Below are 27,125 nucleotides of genomic sequence, written 5' to 3'. Positions count from 1 at the left end.
CTTTCAATTTGGGTTAGAATGTGGCAGAATGTGTGTCTCTAAAATGTACAAGGTATAATCAACACAGACACGCTTACTACAGGAGAACATCGATTGGATAGCTCTCTCAAAGAGCTATCACAGACATAATAGGTTGAATGGTCTTCTCCTGTGCTGCATCACTCAATAATACATAAAGTCACAGTTAAATAAAGTTTTTGCTTTAAAACAAAAGCTGCCATTTTGTTTTGCATTGTAAAAGGTTGGCATCTGGTTAATATATACAGGCTGTCCCTGTTTACACTACTTAGAACATGGTTCCACCAGTGTAAACATGGAGCTAAAGCATAACAGTGACTATACCTCAAAAACAGGAATTTGTTTTGCTCCAAAATGCTTTGGGACTTCTGAGGTTCTCAACTTTTGTGATAACTAAAGAAATTTAGAGACATTATCTTGATGGGAAATCATTTACCTTAAAACTGAACATTTTCTACCTGTAACAATGCAGACAGACCTGCCATCTACTGTAATTGCAACAGTACATGCTGTTTATTATTTTTATTTACACCAAGTAGGAATGTTTGATCAGAAATAGTTCTTTTCAACCGCTTGAATTTGAAGAAGGTGTGATGATAATGGTACCTCTGCAAACTGAACCTTTCAGTGACTATAATCTCTCATTGTATTCAACGGGCAAGTGTTATATGGATACACAAAAAAAAGCACTATCTGTTTTTGTTTTAAAAAATCAGAAGTGGAGTTATTTACTCTATGGGGAATGCAAAAAAAAAATGCCTTGGACCACCTGTGATACAGGTTCAAATTTCACCCTCTCAAGTTCCTGTTGTTCATTAATTTGGGAATCTGGGGTTGATAAAGAACAATCCAGCACCCAGTCCACACAATCCTCATGCCTGAATCAATCCCCAGGTATCAAATACATAATGTGATTGAACAAAGATGTCACTTACATTGCTGCTTCTCAGTGTTATCAATATTGGAAAGGAAAATCTGAATCTGAAGTGTTGTGTGCTACTTTATACCTACCCCAACACAAATTCTATTTCCAGCATTGAAAACTTACTCAGCAATCTGGCCAAGATTTTAACTCACTCAAAACCCATTCACTTAGAGTTAACATGTGCCATGTGCTTTTAAATCCAATCAAAAATTGAAAAGAAAGTGGATTATTTCAACTGTAAACGTCAGGTTATTGGGTTGCTAAGTTGCCGACTGAGCTAGCTTCAGACAAAAAGCAAGGATAATGGGCAGGTAATCAAATTGGCAGAGAAACAAAATATCATGGACACTGGAATTGTAAACTAAGAAAAAAAATGTTGGATCAGTGGATCAGGCAGCATTTGTGATAAAAAACAAGTGTCAACATCTCACGTTGATAACCTTTCAACAGGACTCAATGAGATGTTAACTCTTGCTCTCCCAGATGCTGCCTGATCTGCTGAGATTTTCCATTTTTAAAAACTCTTTAATTGGTAGGAAGAGATGAATGGTGTTGCATTATAGGGTTGGACATCCTGGAAATACCTCAAGCATTTGCTTTGTTAATGATATGATGTAAAGCCACACAGCAACTTTACCAACATCACATACGTAGGTGACATTGTAAGCCGTGTAGATGGAAACATTAAATTACAAAACTTCTGATAGAATAAGCAAAACTGTGGCAAATGAACTTCAGTTCCGTAAGAATGTTAACTTCAGACTTTTAAAAGGAAATACTAGAGTAATGTATCAATGAAGGACAGCCAGAAATGGGAGGTTCAAAGAATCAGGGGAAAACCAATAGAACCTGTGAATGACACATACACTATATCTTTCAAAACTGAACTTTGATGTGACCAAGACGTTGACTTCCAAGTATTACTGCTTCCCCCTCCAAGATCTTGGGGTTCATGTAAACAACTGAAATGCCAGAAAAGTGCTCAAAGTGATCAAGATGTTGATGAAAGACTGCCCTTCATATCAGGAGTACCAGAACAGAAGAGAGTAGAATTTGTTTGTCAGTTATATAAACCCCTGGCTAGACCACAACTAGAGCATAGAGTGTATCTCCCTTGGCATTACACATTTGGAAGCATAGCTTGGCCTCGGAGGGTGTCCGAAATGTAGGCTCACTGGAATGATACCTGGAATTCAAGCTTACGTTACGCGGAGAGATTATACAAACTAGGGACATATTCCCTGAAATTTTAGATCAAATCACACCTTAACATCTTTCAATATTTGGAAAGTTAAGGAAAACAGATTGTTTCTCTCTATTTCCACCAGCCAGCTTTTGAGGACTAAAATTAGGAAATAATTCTTCACACAAAAGAAATTTGCTTCCACAACTAACAATGGACAGTAGATCAATTGTTAATTTTACAATCTGAGATTGATCAGCACATTTGTTAACATTTGTATTAAGGAAAATGGACTAAAGGCATATGGTTTCAGATCCCGCATCGGCCAAGATATAATTGAATGGTAAAACATGCTCAAAGGCTAAACAGTCTTTTGTTGTTCCATGCTCAAAGTATGTATAATGTCACTGCATGCAGGGATAAAGAATCTGTGAACAGCATGGGAAACTTTGCACAACGTTGCCTTCCAGACCTATCACAGCAGTCGTAATTCAAGTGGATCTATGTTGTGCAATTAAATAATGTCACATCTGGGAGTTTATAGCTGCAGAGCATTCAAATCCAATAGTTCACTTTATAAGGCAGAAGTATCCTTTGAACTGGAGACACAACCCGGAAATAATGCCAATGATACAAGCCTGGTTGTCCCTTACAGCACAGTATGCAATACTGTCAAGAAAATTGCTTTCCTAGAAAGAAAGACTTCTATCTATAAAACACTTCTCTTGACCTCAGGATCTCTTTGTTTACAGCAAGATAATTTGGAATGTAACGACTATGATGTTGCGGGAAATATAACAACCAGTTTGTGCAAAGCAGGATCCCACACTTAGAAATTTGATAATGACCAGATAACCTGTTTTAGGTGATGTTGCACCAGGGGTAAGTAGCATAAAGCATTATGAATCCTCGACATGAGTGTCATTGACCACTATACACACCATGTTATCCAACTCCAGTCTGGCATGAAATTGAAAGGCTTTCAGACAACAGAGTCTGCCAGTGCAGATGCGTTTTGTTAAAATTTGGAACTGGGGCACAGAAAGAAAGCGTTTTGGCACAAATACAGGAACTCATCTCCTCATGTGGGAGGAATATGACATGCCAGTAGATCTTCAAAATTCAAGAAATTAGCAATAATAATTGGATTGCAGTAATTACAGAGCGGTCTCCTGTTATCTGTCACATGGAAGGTCATTACAAAAATTCATCTCAAAATTACCTTCTCCCAGTGGCTGTTGAGTTGTGCTCTCCATGCAGGTAGCATCCATCAAGAAGCACAGGGGACATAATCTTCACATCAAGGAATGTTCAAGGCAAGTGCAGAAAGCAGTAGCAATTTTTATATATGGTCTTCTACAACCTCACAAAGGCTTCAGCTGCATCAGCATTATAGTCAAATGTAGCTATCCACAGAAATGTGTCACTATGTGCAACCTGGCATACAACAACATGCAAACCCTGATCCTCCGGGAGGATTCCACCACAGACCCAATGTGTCCGCAAACTGGGGTCAAGAAGATTTGTTGTCGTTCCAGTCATTGTCTCAAACTTTTTTACACAACACTCCACTCCATATCTATGAAGCTGGAATGGAGCTTCTGTACAAGACAAATGGGAAACTGCTCAACCTGCATCGCCTCCAGTACAGAACAAAGACCATACGAATCTCTATTGTCAAGCTGTAGTGTACAGGTAACATTGCTGTGGCCACACACTCCACCAAGCCATCATCAACATTTTCACTGAGGTGTATGAGAAAATTGGCTAGAGATAAACCATTGGAAAACCTGGGTCAATTCTCATAACTTTCAATCACATTTCAGTGAGGGAAGACATTGATGATAACATTCAACATTATCTCCAGTGTGTCAGTGCAGCCTCTGACCATCTGAGGTTCAAAGACCTGAAATCCAGCATCAATTCTGCAATCTACATGGTCAGTAGTATTATTTGCCCTCCTATTTGTGTTGGAGGTATGGCCAATGTATAGCAGACATCTCAAAACACTCAAGAAATATTGCCAATCATGCCTCCCACAGAACCAGCAAATCCAATGGAAAGGTTGGTACTCTAATATCAATGCCTCATGATGCCAAAACTCCCTAGTTACTGTCAATCATCTACATGCCTGACAAGATGTCCAAAGTGTTCACGAAGGTGTCACTAAGAGAAAACATTTCAAAGGATATGCCCAAAACACAATATCCCCATTCTCTTGCCCAAGACCATCCAAACTGGAGAAGAAGCATCCATGAAGATGCCCATCATTTTGAATATGTCTGACAGGCACTGGTGGAGGCCAAACACGAACGGTGGAAGGACTGGTGAAAACCCAAGCATGCCACCTACCCATTTCTTCAGATACCATCTACACTACCTGCGGCAGGGTGCACTCATCCAGCATTGGACTGCTTCATCACCTCAGGCCCACAACTCCAGACTGGAAGAAAGTCATCCTCGGTCTCAAAAGGACTGCAGAAGACCGTCAAGATCATTCAAGTCCTTCTGAATGATTGAATCTCTGAAGATGCAGCCCTCCCTCAGCATTGTGCTGTAATGTCAGCCAAAGGTTTTGTGCTCAAGTCTCTGATATGGAATTTGAATCCACAACTTTCTGACACAAGAAACAAGATCATTGTCAATGAACAAGGCTAATATCTTGCCAGTCTAAAAGTGCACTACATTAATAATTGAGTAACAGAGGTGGACTCCACTAGCTTCAACTCTCTTTAGCTGTCAATATACTACGTATATGCTATGCTTTAGAGTAGCAGCTCACAATGTCTCTCACACAACTAGCAATCAAAGTAAACTTTGCAATCTCACAAAGACTGGCAGCCCATTAGACATAAGTAAAAATGCACAATTTGCCCTGGTTGCTGGCCTTCGATATACCAACACAGCTTCAGAACTGGTGCAGAAAGCACATCTTATGGAACCAACAAGTTGATAGCACTAACATGTCAGAAAGGCCCATTTAAAAAGAGCTTTTGTGGGTTAGGCGGTCAAACTCAGATCAGGTTCACAAGTACAGGTGCACAAAATGCCATTCTTTTTCAATCACTGTATCTATTTTGGAGCTTGTAGTCAATAAACCCACAAATTCAAACTCCAACTTTTAATGCAATTGAACTTCAACCTACTGCTTCCTTCATTTTCTCAAAAGGATCAGCCAATTACATCCAATTGATAAGTTACTTATAATCTGAAACATAAGCGAATTTATTCTATGTCAACTATGTTCGCTTTAGACTTCACAGAAAATTCAACAACAGAAAACTGGTAGATTGCTGCATATGCAATTACTCAGAAGTCACAGGCCAGTTTTTTGTCAGTTTGAAATAGTGAAGTGAGTGGGAGGGTAAGTGGGGCGGGGGAGAGAGCGGTAGAAATGGCAGATGCAAGCCAGAATTATGTACGACCCTGTATGAGTGTCCTAGTGGTTAGCATTCCAGTGGACAGAGCCATGGATATCTGCCAGCTAACGTAAATAGTGCAGATTGCATTGCATGGCGTCATCAGTACCAAGAAACCACATTCATTAAAATAAACAGCACAAGGTTACCATATGACAACCGAAACAAGAAACAACTTGCATTAATTTTACATCTTCAACGTAAAAAGACATCTCAAAGCACTTCATTGGAGCATTTCAAACTAAATTTAGCAAGTCACCAAAATCTGCAAAGAGGTAGGTTTTAAACAGCTTCGACATCAGGAGAAAGGTCTGGAACGAGAATTTCTGAGGCGAGGGTTGAGAAGGTTAGGCAAATGAAATGAAAGATGCACAAGAGGCCAGTGTCAGAAAAAGACTGAGTGAATTGTCAGCCTTTTTAGAAAAAGGGATGGGTAGTGACAAATTCATGGAGAAGCATGAAGGAGAACAAATAAGACTGGGTGTTAATATGAGCACAAGGATGGTGACGGTGATGAATGGATTTAATGCAAAGTAGAGTACAAACATTTTAACAATCAGTGAAACAGGAGCAGGAAGAGACCACATGACTAAGCCAGCCTGTCCTACCAGTCAATATGATCATGGCTGATCTTCCGGCCCAACTCCACATTCCTGCCTTTACCCCATATCCCTTAATTCCCAGAAAGACCAAACATCTGCTTGTCTATCTCAACATTGATTGTGTTCAATGATAGAGAATCCACAACCCCTCCAGATGATTCCAAACGTACATAATCCTCAGTGAAGAAATTCTTTGCAGTTCTACCCTGAAAAAATGACCTCTTTCCCTGAAACTGATCCCCTTTGTTCTAGATCCCCAATCATGTTTTAGATTCCCCAACCCCCTTGCATCCATCTTATCCAGCTCCTTCTGAGCTTTGTATGTTTCTGGAGGACAGATCAAATTACTCAACTCTTGACCATAAGACAACTCTTTCATCTCAGGGACCAACCTAGCAAACCTTTTGCTGTCAAGTATATCCTTCCTTAAAAAGAGGGGACCAACACTTTGCACAGTACATCAGTTTCAGTCTCACCAAACCTCTGCAAAATTGAATCAAAACTTAGTTCTTGTACTCCAGTCTCCTCATAATAAATGCCAACATGCCATTTGCTATCCAAATTGCTTGCCATACCTATATGTTAACTTTCTGATTTTCCTGTACAGGACAGACGTTCCTTTGAACACATTTCAAAAGTCCCTTTTTTTCTGTTTTAATAGCAAAAAATGAATAGCATCACACTCCCCCATCAGTCTGCAACCTGTCAATATCTATTTTCTCCTCAAAGCTTACATTTCCACTTGGCTTTCTATTATCAACAAACTTAGATACATTACTCTCAATCTCTTTGTTGAAGTCACTGAGTTGAAAAATTATATAACCAGTGTACCCTCGATCACTGCAGTTACTGTAGCAAATTGCAGTTATGATACATTTGCCTGTCAGTTACTGAAATGCACAATTAAAAACAAAACAAATGCACTTATATAATATCAGTAACTAAATGTGACTAAATTAAACCCCCCCCCCCCCCAATTCATGTCTTTCTCATTCCCATTCTACATAAATGAGCAGGCAAAACTTCAGATGATAAAGTCCCCTGATAAGCATTGTGCTGGAAAAGACTGCTTGCAGAGGTTAAACGTTACTGCAATGGAACAAGATCTGTTCCAAAATAAGTATCTTTAAATATTCCATACACAAACTAAAAGTGTTTATTTTAATAAATATTTCTCCCACCCCCACCCCCCTCCCCCATTACCCTGTCTCTCTTACAATATCGTCCTGCATTGGGTTAGCTCACCCAATACGTTAGTTGAAACACTAGTATTTGCATCAGTATTATTCAAAGGAAAGAGAAAGCAACAGCTCGTGATCCCATTTACCTGACGTTCTATGATGTGATTGACAAAGCAAAGGGCACAATTAAGGCGTGGCCTAATCTTTACCTCAGGATGCAGATCTGATGGTTAGGATTAAGTATATGCAAGGTACACTTTCTCCCACCATACTCCAACAACATGCCTTATGCCAACCTCTGAATAAAATCACTGACTGCAATAGTTTGAACTTATCCATTTATCACATCAGCCTTGTAGCTAATTCAATTCTGAATATATGCAGACTAAACGTCCCCTTTGGAAATTACTAAATCGCTTTGAATAGAGTGCTTGTAAGGCACAAACATCTTGAATCTGGACGGATAAACCTTGATAATGAGCCAGGGCTGATCCACAATATCAATCAAATCTCAGCCCGAAAATCTAAAAATTACTCTCAGCTAAAAACTTACATTTATACATGACTCTAGCCATAGTAAAATAGACTAAGACACTTTGCGGTTCAAAAGGTTTTTGATATTTAGTCAATCTTTATCGTTCTGGCTTAGTCTGGCTAGTTAGTCCTGCTTAAGGGGTATCTAATTCACCCCCATATTCACCATTTTGAGACATAAAATGACAGGTTTAGCTGTTACAGGGATCTCAAGTACAGCTCTCTCCAAACTTCAGGAGCATAATATGATAAGTTTTAATCTGCAACTTGAGAGGGAGAAGGCAGAATTGGGAGTGTCAGTATTGCAGGTGAACAAAGGGAACTATGGAGCTATGAGGGAGGAGCTGGCCAAAGTTCAATGGTTCAATCCCCTAGCAGGGATGGCAGTGGAACAACAATGGCAGGTGTTTCTGGATATAATGCAGAAGGTGCAGGATCAGTTCATTCCAAAGAGGAAGAAAGATCCTAAGGGGAGGCAGGTGTGGCCGTGGCTGACGAGGGAAGTTGAGGACTGTAAAAAAGATAAAAGAGAAGTATAACATAGCAAAGATGAGTGAGAATCCGGAGGACTGGGAAACTTTTAAAGAGCAACAGAGGAAAACTAAAAAGGCACTACGCAGAGAAAAAATGAGGTACGAAAGCAAACTGGCCAAAAGTATAAAGGAGGATAGTAAAAGCTTCTTTAGGTATGTGAAAAGAAAAAAAATAGTTAAGACTAAAATTGGGCCCTTGAAGACAGAAACGGGTGAATTTATTATAGGGAACAAGGAAATGGCAGAAGAGTTGAAGAGATATTTTGGATCTATCTTCACTGGGGAAGACACAAGCAATTTCCCAGATGTAATAGTTGCTGAAGGACCTAAGGTAATGGGTCAACTGAAGGGAATTTATATTAGGCAGGAAATGGTGTTGGATAGACTGTTAGGTCTGAAGGCTGATACGTCCCTCAGACCTGATGGTCTGCATCCCAGGGTACTTAAGGAGGTGGACGCATTGGTAATCATTTTCCAATGTTGTATCCATTCAGGATCAGTTCCTGCAGATTGGAGGGTGGCTAATGTTGTCCCACTTTCCAAGAAGGGAGGAAGAGACAAAACAGGGAATTATAGACCAGTTAGTCTGACATCAGTGGTGGGAAAGATGCTGGAGTCAATTATAAAAGATGAAATTATGACTCATTTGGATAGCAGTAACACAATAGGTCAGAGTCAGCATGGATTTACGAAGAGGAAATCATGCTTGACTAATCTTCTGGAATTTTTTGAGGATGTAACTATAAAAAGATAAACAAGGGACAGCCCTTGGATGTAGTGTACCTAGACTTTCAGAAAGCCTTTGATGAGGTCCCACATAGGAGATTAGTGAGCAAAATTAGGGCACATGGTATTGGGGACAAGGTACTGACTTGGATTGAAAATTGGCTGACTGACAGGAAGCAAAGAGTAATGGTAAACGGGTCCCTTGTGGAATGGCAGGTGGTGACCAGCGGGGTACCCTAATATTCGGTGCTGGGACCACAGTTGTTTACAATATACATCAATGATATAGATGTGGACATTAAAAATAATATTAGCAAATTTACTGATGACACAGCTGGGTGGCAGGGTGAAATGTGAGAAGGATACTATGAGAATACAGGGTGGCTTGGACAGGCTAGGTGAGTGGATAGATACATGGCAGATGCAGTTTAATGTGGATAAATGCCACTTTGGTAGCAAGGACAGGGAGGCAGGTTACTATCTAAATGGAGCTTAAAAATGTGTTGCTGGAAAAGCGCAGCAGGTCAGGCAGCATCAAAGAAGGAGAAAGAGATTCTCCTTCTCCTTTGATGCTGCCTGACCTGCTGCGCTTTTCCAGCAACACATTTTAAGCTCTGATCTCCAGCATCTGCAGACCTCACTTTCTCCTATTATCTAAATGGAATCAAGTTAGGTAAAGGGGAAGTACAACAGGATCTAGGTGTTCCTGTACATCAGTCAATGAAAACAAGCATGTAGGTATAGCAGTCAGTGAAGAAAGCTAATGGCATGATGGCCTTCATAACAAGAGGAATGGAGTATAGGAGCAAAGAGATCCTTCTACAGCTGTACAGGGCCCTGGTGAGACCACACCTGGAATATTGTGTGCAGTTTTGGTCTCCAAATTTGAGGAAAGACATTCTGGCTATTGAGGGAGTGCAGTGTAGGTTCACGAGGTCAATTCCCGGAATGGCGGACTATCATATGTTGAAAGATTGGAGCGACTGGGCTTGTATACACTTGAGTTTAGAAGATGAGAGAGGATCTGATTGAGACATATAAAGTTATTAAAGGATTGGACACTCTGGAGGCAGGAAACATATTTCCGCTGATGTGTGAGTCCAGAACCAGAGGACACAGTTTAAAAATAAGGGGCAGGCTATTTAGAACAGAGTTGAGGAGAAACTTCTTCACCCAGAGAGTGATGGATATATGGAATGCTCTACCCCACAAGGCAGTGGAGGCCAAGTCTCTGGATACTTTCAAGAAAGAGATGGATAGAGCTCTTAAAGATAGTGGAATCAAGGGTTATGGGGATAAGGCAGGAACAGGATACTGATTCTGGATGATCAGCCATGATTATAATGAATGGTGGTGCTGGTTCGAAGGGCCAAATGGCCTACTCCTGCACCTATTGTCTATTATCTCCCCATTGGTTAGATTAATTCCCTTAATAGATAAGAAAAGAAATTAACCAGTATAACAAGCTGACTTAATAGGGAAGAAAGATAATTCCTGCCCAGGATTAATTCGCTGAAGCTATTGCATGGAATGAAACATGCACAGCTGCTAGTTTAAAATGTAGATGCAAGTATAAATCAAGCTGAAACGAGAGGGGAGTCCATTGCTCTCCTCATCTATTTGAACTGTCTTAATACTCTGACATTTTCAAAACAGTACGACCTGAAAACCAAACAATAATTTGTCTCACCCTTCAGTCCAAGGGCATGGTAAGTATTTTGTACAGTGATATCATGGAAAAATTGCATTTCAATTTGACTCTGCTGGTGACACTCTCATCTCAGAAGAAGGGTCAAAGGTTAAAGTCCCACTCCATACATAATCTCAGATGTTAGTACAAAAAAAACAACAAATTGGACATACAGCACTTAGAACCTGTTATGTGGTGTCCTGCATGACTTTCTCAGTATCTATCAGCTATGCTCAGTTTGAAGCACTTGTGCCTCAGAGTGAGAAAAGGATGGATGTGTGTTGGCAAGTTCCAGTCCAGGGATTTGACCACAAAATCCAGGCTAACAACATGGAGTTGATTGTGTTGCTCGAAAAGCACAGCAGGTCAGGCAGCATCAGGAATGATGAAGGGCTCCGGCCCAAAACGTCGATTTTCATGCTCCTTGGATGCTGCCTGACCTGCTGTGCTTTTCCAGTAACACACTCTCAACTCTGATCTCCAGCATCTCCAGACCTCACCGTCTCCTAACAACATGCAGTACTAACTGAATGCTACCCTGTCAGTGTTGCTGTTTCTTGGGTGATGTGTTAAATAGAGGCCCTGCCTAGTCTCCTGTGCAAAATAAAACATCCCAATAAACTATGTAAGAACAGTAGAAGATGCCCCTCGTGTCTTGGCAACATTGTATCCCTCAAATTAACATCACAGATAGATTATTGATAGATTGATGTTTGTGGAGGCGTGATCTGCATAAAATTAGCTGTACTTAGATTACAACAATGACTACACTTGAACAACTTCATGGATTGTAAAATGGATGTTGAGCTTTTAAGAAGCACAGTATAAATGCAACCAGGTCATGTGCTCTCTGGCTTACTCCCACTCCTCAAGATCCTCACATTTCTTGCCACCCCAATAAATGTCTGTGTTAAAACATAAAACAAAGTCTTCAGCTGTTGCATGGGAAAGACAGATCTCACACTCACTGCTCTTTCAGAACTTCAAAAGCCAGGCAATATACCGAACAGCTCAGAATACCACAGCACAACATGGAGAGGAGCACACATTTAATTTTGAGGGGAAAAAAGTTTAATTCTGTACCCTACAATTTGGATTTCAATTCCTCCAACCATGTTGCAATTTTGCTGCCAGTCTAACGTTTTCTTGTGATTTTTTAAAACAACAAATAGACTCGCAAATCTGAGATTCCCCGTATCCCAAAACACCAGCTAGCTCAGATCATCAGAAGACCAATGGAATTTTATAGATGACTATGAAATCAATCTTAGGTATTCTAAACAGTGAACATGAAAACAGGAGAAGGATTCTCTCTTTTCCCCCACCCCGGCCCCCGGCCCCAAATTATTTTATGAAATTCATAATGTTTATTCTACTTCAAGACAAAATGTACAACAGAGTACCACTGGGTGGCTTCCTAAATTAGTATTTCCCAGCTACCTAACTACAGAAACGTTTTCCCAAAGTATCAATGCCCAGCCACTAGTTCACCAGGCCCCCTTAATCCTCCCAGAACTTCGTTTATAATTGTTCTGCTTTATATATTTTTAAGAAAAACTATGAAATAGTTGTATTCACTGATGTATGTTTAAATGCTCCCATTGATCAAGTTACTGGGTTGAAGCATTCAGTTTCCTTACAGCCTTGAACATCTTGGATTGTCGCCAGCTACAATGACTTTTTGATCGCAGCAGTACATCACAGGGAATGTGTGTAAGCACAAATGAAGCAAACAATGATGAAGATTACCTTCTGGTGATGTGATTACATCTCTGCGTTTACAGCCTCATATTTTACCCAAAAGACTAAACGGCTCCCAACCGGTAAAGTTGGTTGGGAGGGAATAGCTCCATTCCCGAAGTGTCATTAACTGTTTACACGGTCGCTTCGAACCCACTGGTACACCCAGACTTACCACACTCAATGATTTAATCCACCCAACTTTGAAACAACTTGCTGCAAATGTGTACGGTCACTGAAACGTTTTAAGAAAACGTGCGTGAGCTCAGCAAATCCTGGGGTCACGGAGCATGCAATCATTGAACATGATGCCAGTAATCAAACTTATTTATCTGACGGGACTGTTTCCTTCTGCAACTAAGTTTCACCCTAAACAATAAGAAAAAGTTAGGAAACTCACTCTGAGCTTGTTTAGTTTTACTCACAATGGGAGGACCGTGGATAGGTCAGTGCTGATGACTGCAGGATAGCCTCCACACTCGGTCTCAATCCCCAGCGACACTCCTGAAAGTTTGGGGATTTCCTAACTCGTTTCTCGTCCTTTCCATTGGCTCCGGGCGAATCACATTTTTCCATAACACTGTGGCCAATTTCTACAACAAGGGACGGTCTCCAAGCTTCACACGGGATGAACATTAACAGCATTTGAGTGGCGCCAGAAGGGTTTATTATCCACAAAAACAACACAGACGTCGGTTTTGCATATTCTAAAAACTTCCAGTCGGGCTTAGATATAAAATGCGTTTCATTTTTTTTGTCAAAAATCTATTTTCGAAGATAAAGCAGTTATCCAAAAAAAATGCTCACCTTAGTGACATTATAACACCCAAGGGATAGAAATATATAGAGATGCGGCGGAGTTGATATCTATAACAAGGAAAAACTGGGAGCGGAGAAAATGGAAAAGTCGAGTAGTGCAAATAATTAGTGGATTAAGGTGACTTTGACAACAAAAGTAGAGTTTGCAACTGAGGTGAACTTGCTCTGATAAAGCGGGATTTCGAAATTAATTTCACTTTAGATAATAACTGAATAGTGCGGAATAACTGTGCAGGATGTCAGGAAGGAATTGGACTGTGATGAAAGTCGACTTCATACGCGTTGGCAGGATTGTATTTGATGGATTTAAGTTCTATGTTCATTGACTGGGCATTGTCCCAGTCTGTGGAAGAATACCCCACATCGACAGAAACATTTAAATATTTATGAGTTTAAATTCCTAACAGAAATGCTTGTATTCATCTGACGGACTTGTTTGCAATAGAAGCAATATCAAACTCTTTTTTTTTAAAAAAATGGTCCTCGTGATTTACATTTGATGTCCGGGCGGTATGAAAAGTGCATTTGGAGACAGTCCCTGGGATTAGGGAACAGCTCCTTCTTTCCCAGAAGTGACCCTCGCTCCCAAAAAAAAGTCCCTGAATTCTCGACATTAGACATCATGTGGGGTGGGGGAGTCAAAAGGTAGATAGAGAACCCCCCGGGGGAAGGTGGGGGGCGTCACCCATTGTCCCTTTACGCTACAGGACCGGAGTTGGAGAGGATTCCCAGGGTCATTTCGAGTCAAAATGCCCAATCTTAGCCAAACCCAGTCACCAAGCAGCCCCGGCTAAGGGAGCCTTGTGCCCAGTCTGCAGCTCATTCTCACCCACCATCGTCGGCTACGCGTGGGGGATCGCTCGCACATTTGTTTGATCGGTTTACCGTAAAAGAATAAAGTTGCACGTGCAAAACAAAAAAAAAATTGCTCATTCCCATACCGGGAGTCGAACCCGGGCCGCCTGGGTGAAAACCAGGAATCCTAACCGCTAGACCATATGGGAGGAGTTGAAAACAACTGCTTCTGAGCCGAATGTAAGTGTGTCATCAGGTCGTCACTGAGTTATAATTACGTGTTGTTTATACGATGCGTATTGGTTTAACTACAGTCAGCTGTTTCATGCAAAGAATTGATGCAGGTTTATTCCTACCATTGGGTTACTACTGAGTAAGCTAGACTCAGAGGACTAATCCTGGGCTAGCTAGAGTCAGAGACTAATATATACTGGGCTAGGTACACAGGATTAATACTGGGAACACTGCAGAGAGAGAAAAACTGCAGATGCTGGATTCCAATGTAGATAAGCACAAGGCTGAAAGATCACCCAAGCCAGACAGCATCAGCAAGTAGAGAAGTCAACGTTTGGGTTCTGAAGGGTGACACACGAAACGTCGACTTTTCCACTTCTTGATGCTGCCTGGCTTGCCGAGGACAGACAAGTGGGCACAGGAGCAGGACACTGTGTTAAAATGACTACAGGAAGGTCAGGGTACTGCGTGCACACTGACCAAAGGTGTTCCACAAAACAGTGACCTAGTCTGCATTTGGTATCTTCAGTGTAGAGTAGGCCACATCGGGTGCAGCGAATACAATATACAAGGTTGGAGGAGGTCAAGGTGAAATGCTGCTTCACCTGGAAAGACTGTTTTGGGCCCTTGGATGGGCATGAGGCAGTGTTCCAGTGAACAACAGTGCAAACTAGAAGAACGCCATCTCACCTTCAGACTAGTCACTTTACAGCCTCTGGACTTGAGTTCAACACCTTTAAGTTGTGAACCATTTCTTTCCTTTCTTTTAGCTTGTTATCACGTCCTCCCCTCCCCCATCCCACTTACTGTCCTTTTAAACCTGGCAGGAGACACACCATTGTTCTACCATTCTCACATTCCGATGTAAACTACTATTCATCAGCACCCTACACCCACTATCCCCACCATAACAACCACCCACCCCGAAATATAGCTTAAATGCTATCCCTCCACACTTCACTTCAGCTCTGATGAAGATTCATCTAGACTCAAAATGTTAACTTGCTGTCTCTCCACAGATGCTGCCTGACCTGCTGAGATCTCTAGCATTTGTTGTCTGCAGTACAGATTCTAGCATCAGCAGTAATTTGTTCCTACAAAGTAGATAACAGTCTGGCTAGGAGGATGAATAGCTGTTAATGGAAACTGTTAGTGGACATGGGAGAGTGCCCAGCCCCCTACCCCACACATCAGGCATTGTTATCACATAGTCTGCCATTACACACTATCTATTGTTAGCCACTAACAGTCTCCATTAACATTTTTCCACCCTCATAGCCAGATCATTACCTACTTTGTCTGTGGAACTGTTCTTCTCTCTCTTTGGGCTCCTCCTTACCCCCCCCACCCATTCTGTCTAATGCAGGAAAACTGTCATTTTCCAGCTACCATCAGTTCTGAGGAAGGGTCACTGGACACAAAATGTTAACTTTGATTTCCCTGCACAGATGCTACCAGACCTGCTGAGCTTTTGCAGCAACTTCTGTTTTTGTTTCTGATTTACAGCATCCGCAGGTCTTTCAGTTTTGTATAGAGACATTTTTCATGGAGCAGAGGATGTTGAGGTCTTATAGAGGTTTGTAAAATCATAAGGTGAATGGCAAAGATCTTTTCCTTAAGATGGGGGAGTTCAAAACTGGAGGGTATGTTTTTAAGGTGAAAGGAGCAACATTTAAAAAAACTTTAAGGGCAACGTTTTTACAGAGTGGTTAGTGTGTGGAATAAACTGTCAGAGGAAGTGGTGGATGTGGATACGTTACAACATTTAAAAGACCTTTGGATAAATACATGAATAGGAAAAGCTAGGAGGGATATGGGCCAAATGCAAGTGGGTAGGATTAGTTTAGTTTAGTTTGGGAACATAGTCGTTGTGGACTGGTTGGGCCGAAGGGTTCTGTTTCCATGCTGTAAAATTCCATGACTGTATAACTCCAGTCAGAGAATTAGTACTGGGCTGACAATTCCTGATGAAGGGCTTTTGCCCGAAACGTCGATTTTGCTGCTCCTTGGCTGCTGCCTGAACTGCTGTGCTCTTCCAGCACCACTAATCCAGAATTAGAGGATTAATGCCCAGTTAACTAGGGGCGGCATGATGGCTCAGTGGTTAGCACTGCAGCCTTGCAGCATTCGGGATTACATTCCCTACAGTGTGAAAACAGGCCCTTCGGCCCAACAAGTCCACACCAACCCTCTGAAGAGTAACCCACCCAGACTCATTTCACTCTGACTAGTGTATCTAATACTATGAGCAATTTAGAATGGCCAGGTCACCTGACCTACACATCTTTGGACTGTGGGAGAAAACCAGAGCACCCGGAGGACACCCATGCAGACACGGGGAGAATGTGCAAACTCCTGAGTTTGGTTCCATGCATGGGACACTGTGTGGAGTTTAGAGATGAGAGTGTGGTGCTGGAAAAGCACAGCAGGTCAGGCAGCATCCAAGGAGCATGAAAATTCGATGTTTCAGGCAAAAGTCCTTCATCAGGAATGAGATTGGATATTGCCTGACTTGCTGTACTTTTCCAGCACCACACTCTCAACTCTAATCACCAGCATCTGCAGTCCTCACTTTCACTACTGTGTGGAGTTTGCACATTCTCCCTATGTCTGTGTGGGTTTCTTCCAGGTGCTCCAGTTTCCTCCCACAATCCAAAGATGTGCAGGTTAAGTGAATTGGCCATGCTAAATTGCCCGTAGTGTTCAGGATGTGTAGGTTTGATGGATTAGTCAGGGGTAGATGTAGAGTAATTGGTTTGGGTGGCAGACTCTTTGGAGGATTGGTGTGGACTTGTTGAGCCGAAGGGTCTGTTTCTGCACTGTAGGAATTCTAAATTCTAAGTTGCTCTAGTCCCCAGGGATGGGTGGATTAGCCATGAGTAATGCAGGGTTACAGAGATGGGGTGAGTCTGGATGGGATGCTCTTCAGAGGGTTGGTGTGGACTCAGTGGGCTGAATGGCCTGCTTCCACACCATAGGGATTCCATGAACTCCATGGCACTGGGCTGATTGCAGTCATAGGATTCAGACTAGACTATCGATAAGGTATCGATACTGGGCTAACTCCAGTCAGAAGGATTAATACTGAACTTAGTCAAGTTAGAGAATTGATACTATGTTGGCTTCAGTCACTATCACTGGGATTTGTATTTGTAGATTTATTAATTGATTTTAAATTCCATCACCTGCTAAGGTGGGATTAGAATCTTTGACTCCAAAACATTGGTCGAGGCCTCTTGACATTACCCATGACAAAAACACCTCCCTGAAGTGGACTTTCTGAAATGCAACAAAGCTGGCACTTCACGTACTTTTCTTTTGATTTTGGAATAAAATTCTTCATAATACTCATGCTAAGCTTCTGATGAAGGGCTTTTGCCTGAAACATCGATTTTCCTGCTCCTCGGATGCTGCCTGACCTGCTGTGCTTTTCCAGCATCACTCTTATCTTGATTCATGCTATGTTTCTGTCTACATGCCCTGATGAAGGGCTCTTGCCCGAAACATCGATTCACCTGCTCTTCAGGCCTGATCTGCTGTGCTTTTCCAGCATCACACTCTCATGCTGTGGTTATAGTGCCAGTGAGCCAGCAACCAGGAGAACCAAGCTATGGGGATATTGGGTAAATCCCATCATAGCGGCTGGTGCAATTTAAATTCAATTAAATAAATATGGACATAAAATTAGACTCGGCATTGGAGACTATAAAACTTTCATTCCTTGTGGTAAAATTCTAACCGGTTCACTCATGCTCTTTAGGGAAGGAAATCTACCACCCTTACCTGGTTTTGCCTGGATGTGACTCCAGACCCATAACAATGTAGTTGTTTTTTAATTGCCTTCTGAAAATGCACCAGCAATTCAACTGCAATGAGAGATTGGTAATAGATACTGGCCTTGCCTGTAACACCCACGTTCAATGAAAGAATAAAACCACAATTGCAGGAAATCTTGCTGTTCTGAAAGAGAATTCCCTGACCTGAATCCAAATCTGGTATCATCTGCAAAACCTCACAATGGGCACACAGATCAGGAGGGAAGGGAATCATATGCTTTTTTGCTTTATGCTTTATGCTTTTTTGGAACCTTCACTCCTCCTTTCTTTGGGAACACAAAGTCAGTTCCAGCCTAGAGCAAGGAGAAAACAGAATCTGGCAGCATGAGATGATGTATAACCGAAATATGTTCCAATTGGCTGACTACTGTAACATACTGTAGTCTAAACCACTGACCGTGTTGTACACGAGCAGCATATCTGATAGTCTCTTATACCCACATCCATCCAATGGGTCTGAATTCTAACAAAGTGCAAACACGGCATATCCTCTTACTGCTGAATCTGACTGATGCTGTCAGTGTCTACCAATTTCAGCAGGAAGGCACCTTGTCTGTACCTGATGCCAGTCCTAGCTAAATAGCAACGATACCAATTCAATTTCCTCTTTGTTTTTTAACCTACTTTTAAGCACTAGGAGTACACATTACATTGCAATCATGACAATATCTGTTTGCATTTGGATGACAATTTTAACAGCGGGTTTATACTGCTTGGATTGGGAGCCCCTGGCCATGGTCGGCTTACCTTCTGGATGGCATTAGCTTGCAGGCCTTTAGATTGGAAAACTTATTTAACAGAAAATCAGGTGGAAATTTCTATCCTGACAGACCTTAGGGTCGAAGTAATTTAAGGCATGGTCACCAATGTTGCAGTGATGGAAGTTGAGCATTTTTACTCTTATTATTTTATGGGATGCGGGTGTCGCTGGCTAGGCCAGCATTTACTGCCCTGCCCTAATTACCCTGAAGAAGGTCGTGATGAGCTGCCTTTTTGAAATGCTTCAGTCTTTGGTTCACCTATAGTACTGTTAGGACAGGATTTCCAGGGTTTTAACACAGTAACAGTGGAGGAACAGTGTTAAATTTCTAAGTCACAATGGCATGTGGTTTGGAAATGGGTTTGGAATATTCTGTGGGAGGAGGCTTGTGATGTAACTGCACGACATATTGATAATAGTTTGTCCTGCTGTCACCATGGGTATGTGGTGAAGGGAATGAGTATTGAAGATTGTGGATGCATTGCCAATCAAATGGACTACGTCTGACAGGATAGTATTGAGTGCTTTTGGAGCTGCACTGATCAAGACAAGTGGAGATTATGCCATCACGTTCCTGATTATTGCCTCATTGATGTTGGGTAGGCAATGAGAAGACAGATGTTGAGCTACCCAGTACAAAACTGTTAGCTTCTGATTTGCTCTTGTGGCCACAGAATATATATGGCGGGTGGGGTCCAGTGTCTGGTCAATGGTCACTCCATCGTATTGATAGTGGGAGGATTATGATGACATTGAAACTCGAGATATGGTTAGATTCTCCCTTGTACTGGAATAGCTTGGCTAGGGGGTACAGTTAATTCTGGAACAGGTCTTCAGTACTATTGCCAGACAGTTGTCAGTGCCCACAGCCTATGCAATCTCCGGTGCCTCCAACCATTTCTTGAAATCATACAAGTGAAACAAATTGGCTGAAGATTGGAGTCTATGTGCTGGGAGCTCAGAGGAGGCTAAGATGGATCCTGCATTTGGCACTTCTGACTGAAATGTGTTGCTTTTGCGCTGATGTTCTGGGCTCTTCCATCATTGGGGTTAGGGGGATTTGTGGAGTCTCCTCCTCCAGTAGCCTTCTCCCACTTTGCATCATGTCACCACGTCACTGTATCCTATTCTATTCTCCCTTATGTGTCTATCTGGCTCCCCTTTAAATGTATCTCTTGTATTTGCTTCACTCCATGTGGGGATAGGTTCTGTGTTCTCACCAATTATGTAGCTACTTTGACATTTTATAACGGTGCTCATATTCCCTCTTTATGTCAATTTATGTTCTGAATTGTTTTAAACTTTTGCCTGTTTCATAGTCAATATCAGTGTCCTGCAGCTTTTTCAACAGTTGTTCTCTACGTCTGACAGGCAGAGTGTTCCTGTTGATCATCTGCCAAGGTTTAGTCCATGAGATAAAGAACACCATCAGTGTGAGTGATCATACACAGAGACCTGAGACAGGAATCTCCTCACCTTAGCGTGTCCCTGGTTTAAGTGGCAGTCATGGCCTAATCAAGGCTGCAGTTATTTGGTCACTGAAATCAAATTAGCATTCTTAAGACGATACAGCGCTACAAAAGTGTTTTCCTGCAAGTTCTTTCAAGTAGACTCTACCCATTGTGAAATATTCAGTCCTGTTTTGTCAACTAATAGCGCCAGTAGGCAGCAAATCCTGAATCTCAGTCCAGTTTCCTTAAACTCCAGCCCAGTAACAACCTTGCGTTATGTTCAATGTTGCACACTAGATTCTGCAAAGGTTGTATCAGGTAAGTTGGAAGTGTGGAGTAACTTTACATTCAAATTATCTGCACATCAAAATGAAAATTGCCTTTCTTTCGGATTTATCATTCCACATGTTATTTCACAACCTAGGGAACAATAACTTACATTTATAAAGTGCCTTTAACATAGTAAGAGGTCTCAACAGCCAGGTAGGCAGGCACACTTTAGCCTTTGAAAGAATTATTCATGTGCTGTCCACTTGGGTCTCTCTGTCAGAATGATGGAAATGAAGGCCCAGCAATTCTGATTACCATTGGAACAAATTCGACCAAAAGGAATCCCTCCCTGGAATTTTAACCCACTTACCCATCGATAATGTCCAAAATTCCAAGTCTGATCTGGTGTCCATTGGTCGAAACCAGGGAGAAAGCCGCTCAGAGCTGATGTAGCAAGCCAAGCTAAGCCAAGGCCCTTCTTTCCAACACTTGCTGCCTTATTGTAGGAGTCATGTTTATTAAAGGTCCCAAAGTCACTTTGACAGGGGCTGAACAAAGGCAAATGTGGGATGAAGAGGTAGAGTGCCAGCTGGGTAGATAAGGGGAGTAAGGTACCAAGTAGGTAAAAGGATAGAGTGCTAGATGGGTGAGGAGGTAGTGCCCAAGGTGTGCCATTCTTGAGTAAAATGAGTTCTTTGGATGTGTGGGGGAGTTGGGTCAGGGTGAGGGTGGGGTGATGGGCTGGATATGGGGATGATGAAGAGGGAGCTATCTGCCCTTTGCTCAGTATCAGGTAGTGTCCGGGCAGGGAGGGGGATGTTTGATGTGTCATGTGGATGTGGGGTTGGGCGAAGAGATGTTGGTGTCAGGTCCAGTACGATCAGGTTGGGTCACTTTGGATCAAGGTAGACCTCACATCTGATAGGGTCAGGTTAAAGTGAGGGTTGATCTCAGGTCTAACGGGGTCAGGTCATGCTGGCACCGGCAGGGTTTGGTCTGGCAGAAGGGGGTGATTGGGAGAGTGGAGTGAGTGGTAGGTCTATGGTCCTGTTTAATTGTTACTCGGGAGTTTGAGTCGATTTAACCTCTCTTGGACAATCAGTCGTCTTCCTTTCACTTGACCCCTTCCTGTGATGGAGAGGTTGCAGGGTGATCTAGTGGTTGCTATCCATCCTGAATTGCCCTGAAGTGCAGTGGCATTCTGGACCTTTCAAAGGGCAGTTCAGAGTCAACCACATTGCCGTTGGTCTAGAATCACAGGTAGGCCAGAACAAGTACGGATGACAGATTTCCTTTTCAGTGTAAATACAATGGGACCCTCTGAAACGTCCAAATTTAGGGGGCATTCACAGAAGATTCTAGATGCAGGGGGGATTACTTACTGGGAAATATAACTTATCAAGCAACTCCCTTGGAGTCAGCTATGTTGAGAATTCTACATGGTCCCAACACAGTAATTCTAGCTTGTGTTACAGAAATCTGACCACTAGTATTTTGGGACTGTTGTGGTTGGAGTGGACAGCATTTCTCATCACATTTCCATGTCAGAGACATCTAGGACTTGATTCTAAATCTGACAGGTGACACAACCCTTGGGAAACAGCGAGGAAGACAGAAACGGCTTCAGCAGGACACAGACCATTGAAATGGACAGACACTGGAAGTTTAAGTGTGTTTAAAAGTGAATTTATACTGAAGCGAAGCAATGCCACTTTAACATGAACGTGCAGGAACAGAGAGACATGGAAGTTCACATGCAGAAACATGGAAGGTATGCAGATGCGTGGACAAGGCTGTGACAAAACATTTGGCTTTGTATATAGCATACTAGAGCACAAAAGAATTGAAATCATGTCAAACGTTTCGAAAGTGCTGGTTATGTCGCAGCTGGAGTATTGTGCTCAGTTCTATACGGTGTTGGGGAGAATGGAGAATAGATTAAAAGGAACGTTAGCAGGAATGAAGGAATTCCGTTTTGGTGAGAGATAGGGGCTGCTCTGTGGCATTTTGTTCAATTTCCTTTCATTGCATGTAGCCTATTCATTTCAACATACAGATATCTGTATGTCATACACAGATGATAAGACAAGTGTTTGGTTGTTGTGAGGGTTCACTGCTGTCAAGCAAAGGAGCTGAAAGGAACATTTAACATAAGTGTTCAGAATCCAAAAGGTGGAGTAAATGAGACAAAACAGCGGAAAGAACAGTAACTGTCAAGTAAGAGTAATGATCCATTTACTCTGAATACAGCTACATTGAGCATGTGTACAAGGGAGTTGCGTCTTATTGATGACAAATCACATGGAACTGGCGCCCGTGGCTGTTGGTGTCTGGGTTAATTGACCCCGACTTCCCATCTGTGTATAGCTACAGTCAATAAAACATGTTGCTGTTCCCTCACAAAAATGCAGATCTCCCATTACTGCAAAAGGCAGAGAACACAGATTCAAGGTAATTGGCAAAAGAGCCAGGCGGAGGCTGGTACAATTTACAACATTTAAAAGGCATCAGGATGGGTATGTGGGTTTAGAGGGATATGGGCCAAGTGCTGGTAAACGGGACTAGATTAATTTAGGATATCTGGTCAGCATGGACGAGTCGGACCAAAGGGTCTGTTTCCAATGACTCTATGAGAAGAGGTAAGTTGTTTTATACACAGTTGGGTTATGATATCTGGAGTGCTCCTGATAGAAGTCGCTGAAATGGAAACACATTAAAAGGGTGTTGGATAGATGTCTGTTAGGAAGAAAATAGCAGTTACAATCAGATTTAGCAAGAAATAAGATATTCCCAAGTGTTTCTGACTGGGATATGGGCAGCACCAGCAAGGCTGCATTTATTTCCTATTTCCCCAAGGCAATGCTAGCATTCTCCCAAAATCAGTTATAATTTTGCACCATCCTGATAATGATAAGTGAAGAATGCCAGGGGTTGTTTACAGCAACCACTTGGAAGTACAGTCCAGCCAACCGGCTCCTGAGGGACCAGTAATGAACCGGTTGATTAAATATTCTGGATAATAAAAAGATCCACCTGATCAATGTAAAAACAAACAGTAAACAATAGAAACGTCATGCAGGGGGTATACACGTCATTGTTATTCATTATTAACAGCATAAATCAGTAAAATAATAATTCACCAGAGAGCCTCACATCCTCAATTGGCCATTCAGATGTTATGGAGATGAACTGAATTGAATTGAGTTGAATTTATTGTCATGTGTACCGAGGCACAGTGAAAAGCTTTGTCAATAATGCAGTAAACTTCCAGCATTTCAGACGTGTGTGCTTTTTCTCGCCGGTTTATCAAGAGTGTCAGTTAAAACTAAGTTTGTTATAATATATGACAATGTTAAAATCCTATAATGCTAACCTTCAGGCTTATGTTAAAAGTCAGAGCCAATTAGCTGACACTGACATTTTCTTAAAAGTATGAGACCAATTCTTCAAATATTAGCAGGTGAAGAGTTGTAAATGCCTTGTCAACTTTACAGCACCTTTGATACTTCCAATGCGTAGTTCCATTGAGTTTTTGCACTGTCTTATGCATATTCATCATGTTTCTTAACAACACAAAAGGATACTTTACCTCTCACAAAGAGAACCCTTCTTCTCCAAAGAATTGTTGACCTCCCCCAAAGATGTCCAGGGACTATATCTGAAAGAATACCATATCTCCAGGGAGAGCATGGTGGCTCACAGCACCAGGGATCTGGGTTCAATACCAACCTTGGGTGACTTTCTGTGTGGAATTTACATGTTTTCCCTGTGTCCGTGTGAGTTTCCTCCCACAGTCCAAAGATATATAGGCCAGGTGGATTAGTCATGGGAAATGCAGGATTATGGGTAGGGGGTTAGGATGCTCTTTGGAGGTTTGGAGTGAGCTAAATGGTCTACTTCCACACTGTAGGGATTTTATGATATACCACCTCATCAGAGAACTCTTGTAGCTTTAGATACGTTTCAATCAGGTCTAAAGTACAAGAGTCATATTTCAGATATTCCATGAATGAAAAACTGATCAACCTGAGGCAGCAGCACTTTAATATTTCTTGCTGTCTTGATGAACCTTTGTTATGCACATTGTTAACTCCCATTGACCCACATTATGGAAATGATAAGTGCTACATTCAAGTGCAGGTCTTCCAGATTGGGCCTCTGGAGTGATTTTCATAATGATGTAGAATCTCTTTGCCTTTACAATATGGAAAGGTATAATTAGCATCGGACTGTAAGTGGCTGCGATGGAACCAGTTCCTTAAGATGAAAGTAAGTCACCACTATCACACTGCAGATCTGGTGATTACATTAATGTTTCTACTTCTGCCAAGACTAATGTGTTCTTGATGCCATAGACTGAAAGTCATTTTAAGAAGAAGTTTGAGATGCCCCTGTTAACCCAGAGATGGGGTGTTGCTGTAATTGATTTTGCTAGTCTGTAGCTGAATGAGTTGGAAAGCATAAAGTAACTGTAAAACAAGCCTGCACTTTAAGCAGAGAAAATACCGACTCTCATTCATTGTGCAAATTGGAGGTCATACTCAGTTTGAAGACCAAATTCATGTTGAGTTGGAATTTGTTGGAACAGAGTCTCTCATGGTGAAAGTAGTATAAAGGAAAAGATAAGACCAGTAGGGGCTAACCACATCAGATTGTTTCCAGGAAATTGAAAATATCTAAGACACCAAAATAATGGGTTCATTAAAAGCAGTAAAGTCAGCTGCACAATACGTTTGGTGCTTTGAATATACCTTGGCTAAGAAGTGTGAATGGTATTTAATTAAGTGATTTGCATTTAGTGATTGATGCAATAAAAAGAAGATAAAATGCTGACCTGATATTCTTCTTCCTAATAACTGGAATTTTGAATTCCACTCTGAATGGCTTTTAGTCTTCATGGAGATGGTAACAAGGACAGTGGAAGATGAAAGCTCAGCCAGGATGGTATTAGTTCAGATTAAAGGTCAACAGCCTGACATGTAGAATCTGTTTTAGTCTCTGCATAAATGCTGTAAAGACCTGCTAACCACAGCATTTCTTGTTAATTTCGATTTCCAGCATTTCTGTTTGAATGAGGGATACCCAACCTCTCAGAACAGCTGGGAGACTACAGATTTATTCTCAATCCCTGGTGGTTAATAAAAACAGTGTGGGAGATTTTAACACTACAGAGTTCCATTAGTGGACTCCTGGTGGCCACAGAGTCCACTTAACTATAGGAGATAGATGACTTGTGATCACAGGCAGTATTCTTGCACCAGCACAGTGTGATAATGTGGAATCTCAATGTCTTGACTGCATTCATATACTGTCTCTCAGTGCTGGCAAATGTCATTACTTGCTGCCCTGTCTGTTTTTTCCCCCACTGTGCTGAGCCCAAGATTTCTTGACATTCAATGGCATTACCATCACTGAAATCCCCCACTATCAACATCCTGGGGGTTTCCATTGACCACAAATTCAACTGGACTCACCACATAAATATAGTCGCCACAAAAACAGTACAGAGGCTTGAAATACTGCAGCGAATAACTCACCTCCTCTCTCCCCAAAGCCTGTCCACCATCGACAAGACACAAGTCAAGATTGTGGTGGAATAATCCCCACTTGTCTGGATGGATGCAGCTCCAACAACACTCAAGAGGTTTGACATCATCCAAGACAGAGCATCCTGCTTGATTGGCACTACAGCCACAAGCATTCATTCCCTACACCACTAACACTTAGTAGCAGTGGTGGATATGATCTAGAAGATGCACTATAGAAATTGAACCAGGGTCATTGGACAGCACCTTCCAAACCCATAACCACTTCCATCAGTGCAGGAGTGCTGCCTGTGATCACAAGTCATAGAGTCATAGAGCTGTACAACTTGGAAACAGACCCTTCGGTCCTACCCGTCCATGTCGACCAGATATCCCAACCCAATCTAGTCCCACCTACCAGCACCCCGCACATATCTCTCCAAACCCTTCCTATTCATGTACCCATCCAAATGCCTCTTAAATGCTGCAATTGTACCAGTCTCCACCACTTCCTCTCGCAGCTCATTCCATACATGCACCACCCTCTGTGTGAAAAAGTTACCCCTTAGGTCTCTATTATATCTTTCCCCTCTCACCCTATGCCCTCTAGTTCTGGACACCCCGGCCCCAGGGAAGAGACTTTGTCTATTTATCCTATCCATGCCCCTCATAATTTTGTAAACCTCTATAAGGTCACCCCTCAGTTGCTGACGCTCTAGGGAAAACGCTCCAGCCTGTTCAGCCTCTCCCTATAGCTCAAATCCTCCAACCCTGGCAACATCCTTGTAAATCTTTTCTGAACCCTTTCAAGTTTCACAACATCTTTCCAATAGGAAGGAGACCAGAATTGCACGCAATATTCCAACAGTGGCCTAACCAATGTC

The 27,125-nt window shown here is 41.9% G+C and overlaps 1 protein-coding gene and 1 non-coding gene across 2 annotated transcripts in view; both read right to left on the bottom strand.

Annotated features, from left to right (window-relative positions):
* The window catches only part of elf1 (E74-like ETS transcription factor 1), a 263,022-nt gene extending 249,707 nt beyond the window's left edge, over positions 1-13,315 (bottom strand). The window contains exon 1 of the mRNA XM_043704487.1: positions 12,977-13,315. The gene's annotated coding sequence lies outside the window, so the exon portion shown is untranslated. The remainder of the gene's footprint in view (positions 1-12,976) is intronic.
* Positions 13,316-14,302: 987 nt separating this feature from the next.
* trnae-uuc lies at positions 14,303-14,374 on the bottom strand. Its single transcript has one exon. It is a non-coding gene; the product is annotated as a tRNA-Glu (tRNA).
* Positions 14,375-27,125: the final 12,751 nt, after the last annotated feature.

This window comes from Chiloscyllium plagiosum, chromosome 15 (genome assembly GCF_004010195.1).
Source record: "Chiloscyllium plagiosum isolate BGI_BamShark_2017 chromosome 15, ASM401019v2, whole genome shotgun sequence".
Classification (NCBI taxonomy): domain Eukaryota; kingdom Metazoa; phylum Chordata; class Chondrichthyes; order Orectolobiformes; family Hemiscylliidae; genus Chiloscyllium; species Chiloscyllium plagiosum.
The sequence above is the reverse complement of the archived record's forward strand: the minus strand, read 5'-3'. Positions and strand labels throughout refer to the sequence as shown.